A 9,780-nucleotide genomic window follows, 5' to 3' on the forward strand; every position below is an offset into this window, starting at 1 on the left:
GACGGTTTTTTGGGGATTTTTGTGAGAATGAGAGAGAGAATGAGAGAGTGTATAGAGAGAGAAGGCTGAGGTTGAATTTTTTGGGTGTGGAAAAATGAGAAGAGTATTTTAGGTATGAGGGAAAAGTTTAGCATCAATTTGAAAAAGTTAATAGTGCTAAGATTTTTTTGTAATTAAACATATTAGTATGTATAAAAAGTGAAATTTCCCTACTGTTATTACTTTCTATGTTTATAGAACTTATAAATATAAGAAATTTTTTAAAAACTTTTCTTTGGGTTTAAATTCCCCATGTTAAGTTGGGAATGTTTGCACATGTTATTGTATTAGGGATGTTTAAAACAGTTAGCCTGGTTATGAATATTGATGATGCAATGATGCTTACGTAACACTGCATATGAGAAGAGTGATATATTATAAGATAATTGTTGCTTTCTTCATTAGGTGTATTATTTGTTGTCTTAATTTGCAGGTTTGTAATTTAACATAAATGGGTTACTGCTACTATCTACTGTCATTTATTTGAAGGTTTTACGAAACAAATAACTTGAATACCAAAATCCATCTATAGTACTGATCGATTGGGATGAGAGAATTATACAAGTTCTTAAACTTTTTAAATAGGAATATAGCAAACTAATTTATTTAATTAGTGATTATAACTAGATTTTTTTAAGCTTTGATGTAACATTTGTTTTAACATAGTTTAAGTATGTTTTAATATGTTGTAGTAGTGCTTATAAATAACAATTGTAACAAAGGGTAGTTTTTTGATAATACAAAGTTTGGTGTCTCTCTAGTTTTCTATTTCTCTCTTTGTTTTGCCTCTTCTCTCTTTTGTCATTTGTTAAATGGGATGTTTAATATTTGGTCTTTTTTTAGTTGTTTTCAAATTTTAGTTGTAAGAAAAAAAAAACTAAAATATGATATTTGGTTTTCTAACTATATATAGATTTGTTAGTGAAATAATTACAACTACAAGTCAACATTTTTGGCTACTTTTAGTTTGTGGTATTCTTTTCAACTTTGGTCATTCTGTAATATCTATGTATTTAATTATTATGATTTTTTCAAGCCAAAGATTTATGAACTAGTAAAATTAGATGTTATTAACACCCCTGCAGACCCTCACACATTCCCTTGTTTGGTTGACGCTTGAACTCATTTTCTCATGTTTCGATTGGCCCTTTTGTTTCATCAATGTGTTTTTGTTAATGGGTTTTCATATTCTTATGTCGAATCTTCTTTGATTAAATTGTATACTATGTTGGGACAATTGTTCTAAGGACGTCTATTATTGGATGCCACTGACGAGCAGGTGAATTTGATGAGGCATTATTGTTGTTCAGTCAGATGCAGTAGCGCACGGATCGCATGTTCTCGGGCCAAGGCAATTTCTCTAGCGATCGGAGATCCAAAGCACAAGTGTCAGTCAATAAGAGCCCCTATGGTTCTATCCTTATGAAAAAAGTCTCTATATTAGGCATCTACATAGAGATTTTATTTGATGCCCATTTTTTTTTCTTCGATTGATTTATTCTGGGTAAGTAGGATTCATGCTTGCGATTCTACTACTAGGTTTTGTAAAATTCTCTTTATTGCTTTTAGTATATTAAAAGAAGAAATGTTAATGGTAGAAAAGGTGGCGCAATAAATAAGAAGGTAATTATTTTGTTGTGCTCTTATTCGTGAGTTCACGAGTAATGGTATTATTTTTTGTCAAATGAGTAATGGTACTTAAAAAAATTTGCTTGTTTAAAGTATTAAGCCTAGTTGGAATATAAGGACTCAAATGACATATGGAATTGATAAACCACTATTTTACTTGCACGAGGAATACAATACTCAAAGTATGCACACTGATATAAAGCCTATTTTAGTTTTATTCCAAAAAATATGAAATGTGAAACCAACCAGTGACTCATTCTTATTATCATCATGATTACTGTATTGCTCTATATAAAATTGAGAACTTATTAACTCTTTTTTGCTCAAATTATTTAATGTTGTTTATATATTGGTTTTGTTTTGATGTGAAAAGTTTAGTTGAAGTTTAAAGTATTTATTGTAAATCTTGTTGTGGGAAGATTTGGTTAGAAATCAAGAAAAAATTATTTGTTTTTTTTTTCTTATTTTTGTTTGTGTTAGTAACATAACATGGGTATGAAATAGATGTTTAAGTTATTTTTTTATATGTTTAGGCTTTCTTCTATATAGTTGATTGATGCTATAGGTTGTTTTATAATTTTTCATTTTTATTGTTTCTTGGAAAGAGTTTGTGATGTAAACTTTGAAAGGAGATAATGATAATTGAAAGGCAATTTCTTTTTATTGAATTAATGTTGAATATTGAATATTCTTTGTTTTTTGTTTTGTTTTTGTCCATATTAATTGACCATGTGCATGATGCAAGGGTTTCAATTGGTGAAAGGAGAAAATATTGTTTTGTTTATTTAGCAAGTTATGCATCATAAATAAGATTAGGGTGGCATTTTATTTAATTTTACAAAAGTAGAAGGTCTTCAAAGAATGGTAAAGTGCAAACCAAAGTGGATTCTGAGCATAAAGACTTTTAAAGTGTGTTTAGTTCAAAAGATTATGATTATTGCCTTCCTTTTTGTTGAAATGGTTGTGAGAATGAGAAATGTGTGTGGACAATTAAGTGGTTCAACAATGGCCAAGATGATCGATCATATTCATATCAGCAAGAGTAGCCTTTTGAGTGAAATCTTTAAAAAAAGAAAAGGAAAAAAAAAAGAATTTAACATCTGCAATCTACTAGATCAACCTCTTATGCATCCAAAATGCAAATAACTCCAATATCGTATCTATAATATGCCATGAGGTTCATCTATTAAGGAATAATACCAAGACTGGATGAATTGTTGTTATTAGTAATTAGATTTTACTAAGTTCCCTACCAAATTTTAAAATGAAATTACACATAGTAGAATAACTCCTATAAATTTTCTAGGGCACCAAAGGAAAGTGTGCTACCACCAAAGGGGAACCGAAATGCAGAACCAGAGCAAAAGAAAAATGACAAACTAAGAAAATGGAATGGCTCATGTGCTGTGACTACCCCATAAAAGGAAATTTAGAGTGGTCAGAATCTAGAAGGCAATTCTAGGGAAGTAACAGGCGGTCCTCCATGAAACTAAAATCCATCCCTTAGAATCTCCACAACCAATTGTTCTCCATGATCATGACTAACATATAACAAAATACAGTAGTGGGATACGTATACCTTCATTTTCCCCCATCACCACAAAAAGCTTTTGGATCAAATAGGTTCATGTGAATAAAAATGGTAAAGAACATGTATCATATTGCACATTTCACACATGTAAAACTCAAGACTTTATTATCGTCAATGAAGAGTTAGTGGACAAATATACAAATCAAAATCACAGGATTTAGTTTGCTATCAAAAATTAACTCAATCAGACCAGCTATACACAAAACAAATTCAAAAAGAAAAACTAGATGCAAGATATTGAATCACGTTAAAGAATAAAAGGAATTAAATTAGTGATTCCTTTGAGATGAAAACTCATATTGACTGCATAAAAAAAAAAAATCAGACCACTGGAAATGGGAAAAGTATAATAGAAAGTCTCACAAGAGAACTAAGATCCATGATTCATTCATGAATATTAATTCTAAGATTGAAAAATAGAATAAAAACCATCACTTGAAAACTCAAAAGTAATGTAAAACAACGAGATAAGATTGAATGAGGCAAAACGTCAAACAATTGGCAAACACAAACAAAACCAAATTATGTCAAACTCAATAAAGCCAAAGTCAACGTCAAACATTAAAATCTGAATAACACAAATGCAAATAAGAGAATAGATAATGTAACGACCCCAAATTCGCTAATGAGGCTTAAATGCCTTGATTAGTGTGCCAGGAGGGCACTATTGGGTTTAATGTGATTTGAATGATTTTATTGTATTAAATGCATAAATATATGGTTAATAATGCTTGTGTGATTATATTGGCTTTAATGTGATATGTATATATGGTATTGTGAGAACCACATTATTATGTGGGTAGGTCTGCAGAGCACGACTCGAGGCGATCCTAGGGCTAGTTAGCGGGGAAAAAGTCACAACAGGGCTTAACAGCTGACTTTGGATAAGTCAGGGGTATTTCAGGAATCGGGTAGCTATTTAGACTATCGAGTTATGAAAATAAATATATGGAGATATATTTGAGGTTAGGAAGTCTAAGCGGGAATATTGGGAGATTTTACCGTTTTGCCCTCGGGGACGTTTTCGGCACCTTGAGCCTTGGGATTAACTTAACGGACAAGACAAGTTTGAGGAAACCCATAGAAAGAATAAATCGAACTAAACATATTTTCTCTTAGTTCTTCTTTCCTCTCTCTCAAGGGAAACACAAGAAAAAACTAAGTGGAAACTCAAAGGAGAAGCAGAGAAATTCTGGGACTTTTGAGCTGGGAATTTCTGGGAAATTGAATTGGATTTCTGAGGCTTAGTTCAAGACTTACTCAAGGGAAACAAATCAAAGCTAAGGTAAGGATTAAACCATGTGTTTTCTGAAGTTCAGCCTTGAGTTTTCAGCTGGGTATTGAGGTTATTGTTTAATTAATGTTTAGGGTGGAATTTTTGCTGGAAAATATTGGGGAATCAGCTGGGTTTTGATTAAAGGAAGGACTCCATTAACAAGGTAAGCTTTAATTTATGAATTAGTGGTTTGAGTTTGGGTTTTTGACTGGTTAGTTTGAGTATTTATGTTCTTTAAGTTTCAGGGATTAAGAGTGGGATTCCTATGAGTTATAGGTTGAATTTTCTGTTGAATTGTGTGGCTTAACTTGCTCTGAAAGTGTTGGAGTTGTTGGGGGTTGAAATGGGAAGCTTTGGGGTTGTTTTGGATGAGGTTTAGATGCTGGAAATGGTGGGTTTTTTGGGCTCGAAGGGAAGGGCCGCGGCTCTGTTCTAGAGCGCTGCGGCCCTAGGTTGAAGAAGAGCCAAGGAGGCTCGGCCAGGGGTGAGCGCCACGGCGCCCATTGCAAGGGCCGCGGTGCATGTCTTTGCCCAGGGTGGTCCTTGGTTCTGTTTTGAGGCTAGGGCCACGACTAAGCTTCAAGGGCTGTAGCCCTTAGTTGTGCACTTGAACCTTTGGGGATTTTAGGCATGAGAATGTGGTCTAGTATGCTCGGGATCGATTTCACCACCGTGCTTGGTGGGATTCGGATTCTCGGAAGTTATTTTTATAACTGGAAACCCTAATTTGAATATTAATGGAACCCTATACTTTGGTTGTGACTAGGTGATAAAAGCTTAGGCTCGGGGGCAGATCGTGCTTGAGAAGTGTTGCTCGTAAACGATAACTGCAAAGATCAAAGGTAAGAAAATTGCACCTGGTTGAATGTATGTGATGGGATTAAGGGTTCCCTATCGTGTATGCTTGAAAAGATGGTATTATGCCATGCAAGCTATTTAGTGAACCAACGACCTATGGGTGCTAAGGGTTACACTAGCGCACAGGGCGCGACTTGGCCACTGGTAGCCAAGGACAGCTTAATATGCACTGAGCTCGGTTTAAGCGGGCCGGAGTTAGTGGGGTAAACAGAGGATGCGGCCTAAGTTGTCGGCCCTGATTATTATATGATATGAATGTTATAAGTGTTTGATTGCATCCATAGTTCTGATTATATGCTGAATGATATTATGTGGTTTACCTGATGAGGGTTCATGCTTAATGAATTTACTATCTGTTATCACTGTTTGTGTTGCACATGTTTTCTTGCTGGGCCTTGGCTCACGGGTGCTACGTGGTGCAGGTAAAGGCAAGGGCAAGTTTGATCAACCTTGATTGGAGAGCTCTGTGAGAGGAATGTACATAGCCAGCTGCTCAGCCGCTTCGGTTGAGGTTTAAGCAGGGACGCGAGACCCAAAGATTGTCTAATTTGCCTTAGTATGGCTAACAATTGTTTATGTACTTTTGGAAGTCTGTAAACCTACTTTTAACTCTATTTCTTTTGGGATCCCGTGTATAAACAGTTTCATTATATAAAATGAAACTCTTGAGACCAAAACCTTTTTAACCCTAGCTCATACATGTTTAGTGACACGTTTTCAATTAATGACTTGATTAGCAAGTGTTGCACCTTTACAAGTACACAGTGTAGCGGTCTTGGCTATCCAGGGCGTTACAGATAACCATTTCCCAATTAATGGTCTCGATTTTATTCATTCTTTTTAGTATATAAGATTGATAACTCTACAAAATAGAGTTATTTTACCATATTTTTTATACTAATTATTGCTTAGTCTTTGAGTTTTTAAGGAACTTATTAAATTTTTAAATAATTTTGAATTTATTAGTCTTATTGTAATTTTTTAGATTTTTATATGTTTTTCTAGATATTTTATTATAATATGTTGTAGTTTAATTATTTGAAATTAGTGTTGTTAAATTGAAAGTTAAAAAATGTGAATTTATTGAACTTAATTTCCAAAGTAAATTAAATTTTAATTAATATTTTCATGAACTTAATATGATTTATTTTATAATTGAAAATATTTGATTATAATTTAATGTTTATTTATTTTGTAGGATGTATTTTGCATTTTTTTATGCTTGAAAACTAAGAAGAGAAGAGAAAGAAAAAAAATAGCAATATTGAAAAGATTAAAGAAAAGCCTCCATGACCCAGCCCGTCTCCCTCTCTGTCCAGACGCCAGGCCCATGTCTGCACCCTTCGGCCCAGCTCCCTCCCAGCCGCCTGAAGCCTCCCAACCAGCCCACCAAGTCAGCTGCCAATTTCTCTTGAGCCCATCATTTGTCTCCTTGTCCCTTTATCCAAAAATGCCAACTTTTTACCCAATTTTTCCACATATTTCACCACAAAAATTATCATTGCACCCTATAATTTACCTCTACATGTCATATTTACTTTTTTTTAATTAATTTAATCAATTTAATTAAATCAAGTTGATTATTTTAATGCTCTCATTTTGGTTATAAATATGAAATTTCAAGATCATTTTTTGGGTGCTTAATTTTTGAACCATCTTCTTTTATACCATTTTCTCTCTACCATTCTCTCTTCCATTTTGGTGTTTTTCAAGAGCATTTTCAAGTATGTATTTTATTTATTTTTTAATTTCTATTCTACTTATGTGCTTCTAATCTTTTTCATAAGATTATTAAGATCATGATGAAACAACTTGTAACTAGGTAATATTTATGTTGTATGTTGATTTCCCTTGTAATGCAACAAAGTTTATGGATTTTTCTTCTTCATATATGTCTTTTATCTTTAATATCTCATATTTTGGATTGTTAGATAATATTGAACTTTGTTCTTCATTTTGCAAAACATAATATTATTTGTGTAAGATGTGTCATTAAATTGTACACATCCAATGCTTAGAACAAAAATACTATGTTTTGCCTTATAAATAATGTTATTTGATTTTTTGTTGTTTCATTAGGTTGATTCACATTAAATACTTTGAAATTATACTTTTTTGAAAAGTGAAGAAAAATCCTATCTTTTTAGAAATAGTTTGTGCTTAAAATTAAAAATCTATTTGGAAAATGATAGTTTGACTTATTTTAACTATCACTAAAACTTGAGAATCAATATACTAATAAGTATTATTAAACTTACATTTTGTGGATTCTAGTATCTTAATAATATTTCTTTTACAACTTATTTTCAAATCATAATTGGTTTATTTTTATTCTCTTAAATAGCTTTACTTTAAATCCTTTATTTTATGTTCATGACATTAAATCTCATCAATCTTTGGAGCTAGGTTAGAATTTATTAATTTTGGTTTAAAATAGTTTTCTTTTTTATTTTAGACAACTCCTTTGGGTTCGATATCGTGCTTACACGAACACTATACTTCATATACGATTCGTGCGCTTGCGAGTTATAAAAATTTAAAACATACCCATTTTGGGTCCATCAAGTTTTTGGCACCGTTGCCAGGGAGTTGTAAGAAAAGAAACTAATTTTTTCTCAAGGTTAGTAAACTATTCCACTAGTTATTTTAATTTTTGCACTTAAAAAAAATATATACAAAAATATAAAATATATGTGTGTATTTATATAAAAACTAAAAAAAAAAGATAAAAAGAAAATTTGGGACAGTTCTACCACCCATAAAAAAACTTACTTATATATTTATATTTATTATTTTTTTAGTTGACGACACTTGTGCCTCCTTCAATCTATCTTTTTAATTTTCATAGTTGATCATACTTGTGCCTCCTAATTTTGTTATAACTTTGTTCCTTGTATATCTTTGTTAGTTGACGGCACTTGTGCCTCCTAACCTTTGTTGTAATTTTCTTTATTTATCTTGTTTTTATTTTTATTTATTTATTTTTTTAAAAACTTACTAGTTGATGGCAATTTTGCCTCCTAGCTAGTTGATGACAATTTTGCTTTCTAGTATTTTATCTTATGTTTTAGTTTATGGCACTTGTGCCTCCTAATTTTTACCTTATTTTTGTTATGGTTGATGGCATGCTATGCCTCCATACTCTTGCCTAATTTTTTATAGTCTTATTTAATTTTACCTTATTTTTCTTTGTCTTTTATCATATTATTGTGAAACAATACTGGAAAAAAAAAAAAAAAACCTAAATCTTGTCATTTCACCATCAACAATTTTTGCTTAAAGGAAATTTGAACAAAATTCTCAATCCGCCTCTACTAATTAACCTCAGAGAGTTGTTAGTAGTGTGCGAGTAAGTGGAATCAAATAGGCATGGGGACAAGTAAACCATAAAAATTATATTGTTGTGAAATCTCTAAAAATTCTAAATATGCTCTGTGGTTGCGGTTTTAACTGATCTTCCACAACAGAAAATTGCTTGTTTGAGATTATCTTTATTGCCTTGTTTGTGAAAATTGTATGCATCATTGGGAACGTAACTCTGAAAATCGATTAGTAAAAAGACGTTTATCTTTGTTTGAAATTGAAAGTATTAGTAAAAATTTGAGCATCATGGAACCAATTGCTAATACTAATAGAAATCCCGTTGATAAAAATGTTGTGCCTGAAAAAACATTGTTTGAGTATTTTGCACCTATTTCATCTAATGCTCATTCATGTATTGTTCTTCCTACCACTTTTGCTATCCATTTTGAGCTTAAACCATCAATCATTCAATTGTTGCCATCTTTTTATGGGTTAGATAGAGAGGATCCTTACATGTATGTCAAAGATTTCTTAGAAATTTGCTCAACATTTAAATTTCAAAACTTTTCTGATGAGTCGGTCAAACTAAGATTGTTTCCTTTTTCATTAAAAGACAAATCAAAAGCTTGGTTAAATTCCCTTCCCACAGGGTCTATAACTACATGAGATCAACTTTATAATAAATTCTTGCTTAAATTTTTTCCTATGTCTAAAACTAATAGTCTAAGAAGAGAAATCTCTGAGTTTTTTCAAAAAGATAATGAAGAGTTTTATGAATGTTGGGAAAAATTTTAAGATTTATTATTAAAATGTCCTCATCATGGTTTTGAAAAATGGAGACTTGTAAAATATTTTCATGATGGTTTGACTCCCTTTAATCGTCAAATGATTCAATCTATGCATACTGAAATTTTTTAAAAATTTCAAGGACAAGAGGCTTGGGACGCCCTTGAAGATTTGTCTGTCAATTCACAACAATGGAATTATTTTGATCCTAGGTCTAGGACAACTAATTTACCAAAAAGAGGAGGAAGGTATGAAGTAGAAGATGAATCAGACTTAAGAACATCCTTAGACAAATTAG

At 32.0% G+C, this 9,780-nt stretch overlaps 1 non-coding gene across 1 annotated transcript; it reads right to left on the reverse strand.

The window, feature by feature from the left end:
• Nucleotides 1–9,416: 9,416 nt before the first annotated feature.
• Nucleotides 9,417–9,523, reverse strand: LOC133813559 (small nucleolar RNA R71). Its single transcript, XR_009884568.1, has one exon. It is a non-coding gene; the product is annotated as a small nucleolar RNA R71 (small nucleolar RNA).
• Nucleotides 9,524–9,780: the final 257 nt, after the last annotated feature.

Source organism: Humulus lupulus, chromosome 1, assembly GCF_963169125.1.
Source record: "Humulus lupulus chromosome 1, drHumLupu1.1, whole genome shotgun sequence".
Lineage (NCBI taxonomy): Eukaryota > Viridiplantae > Streptophyta > Magnoliopsida > Rosales > Cannabaceae > Humulus > Humulus lupulus.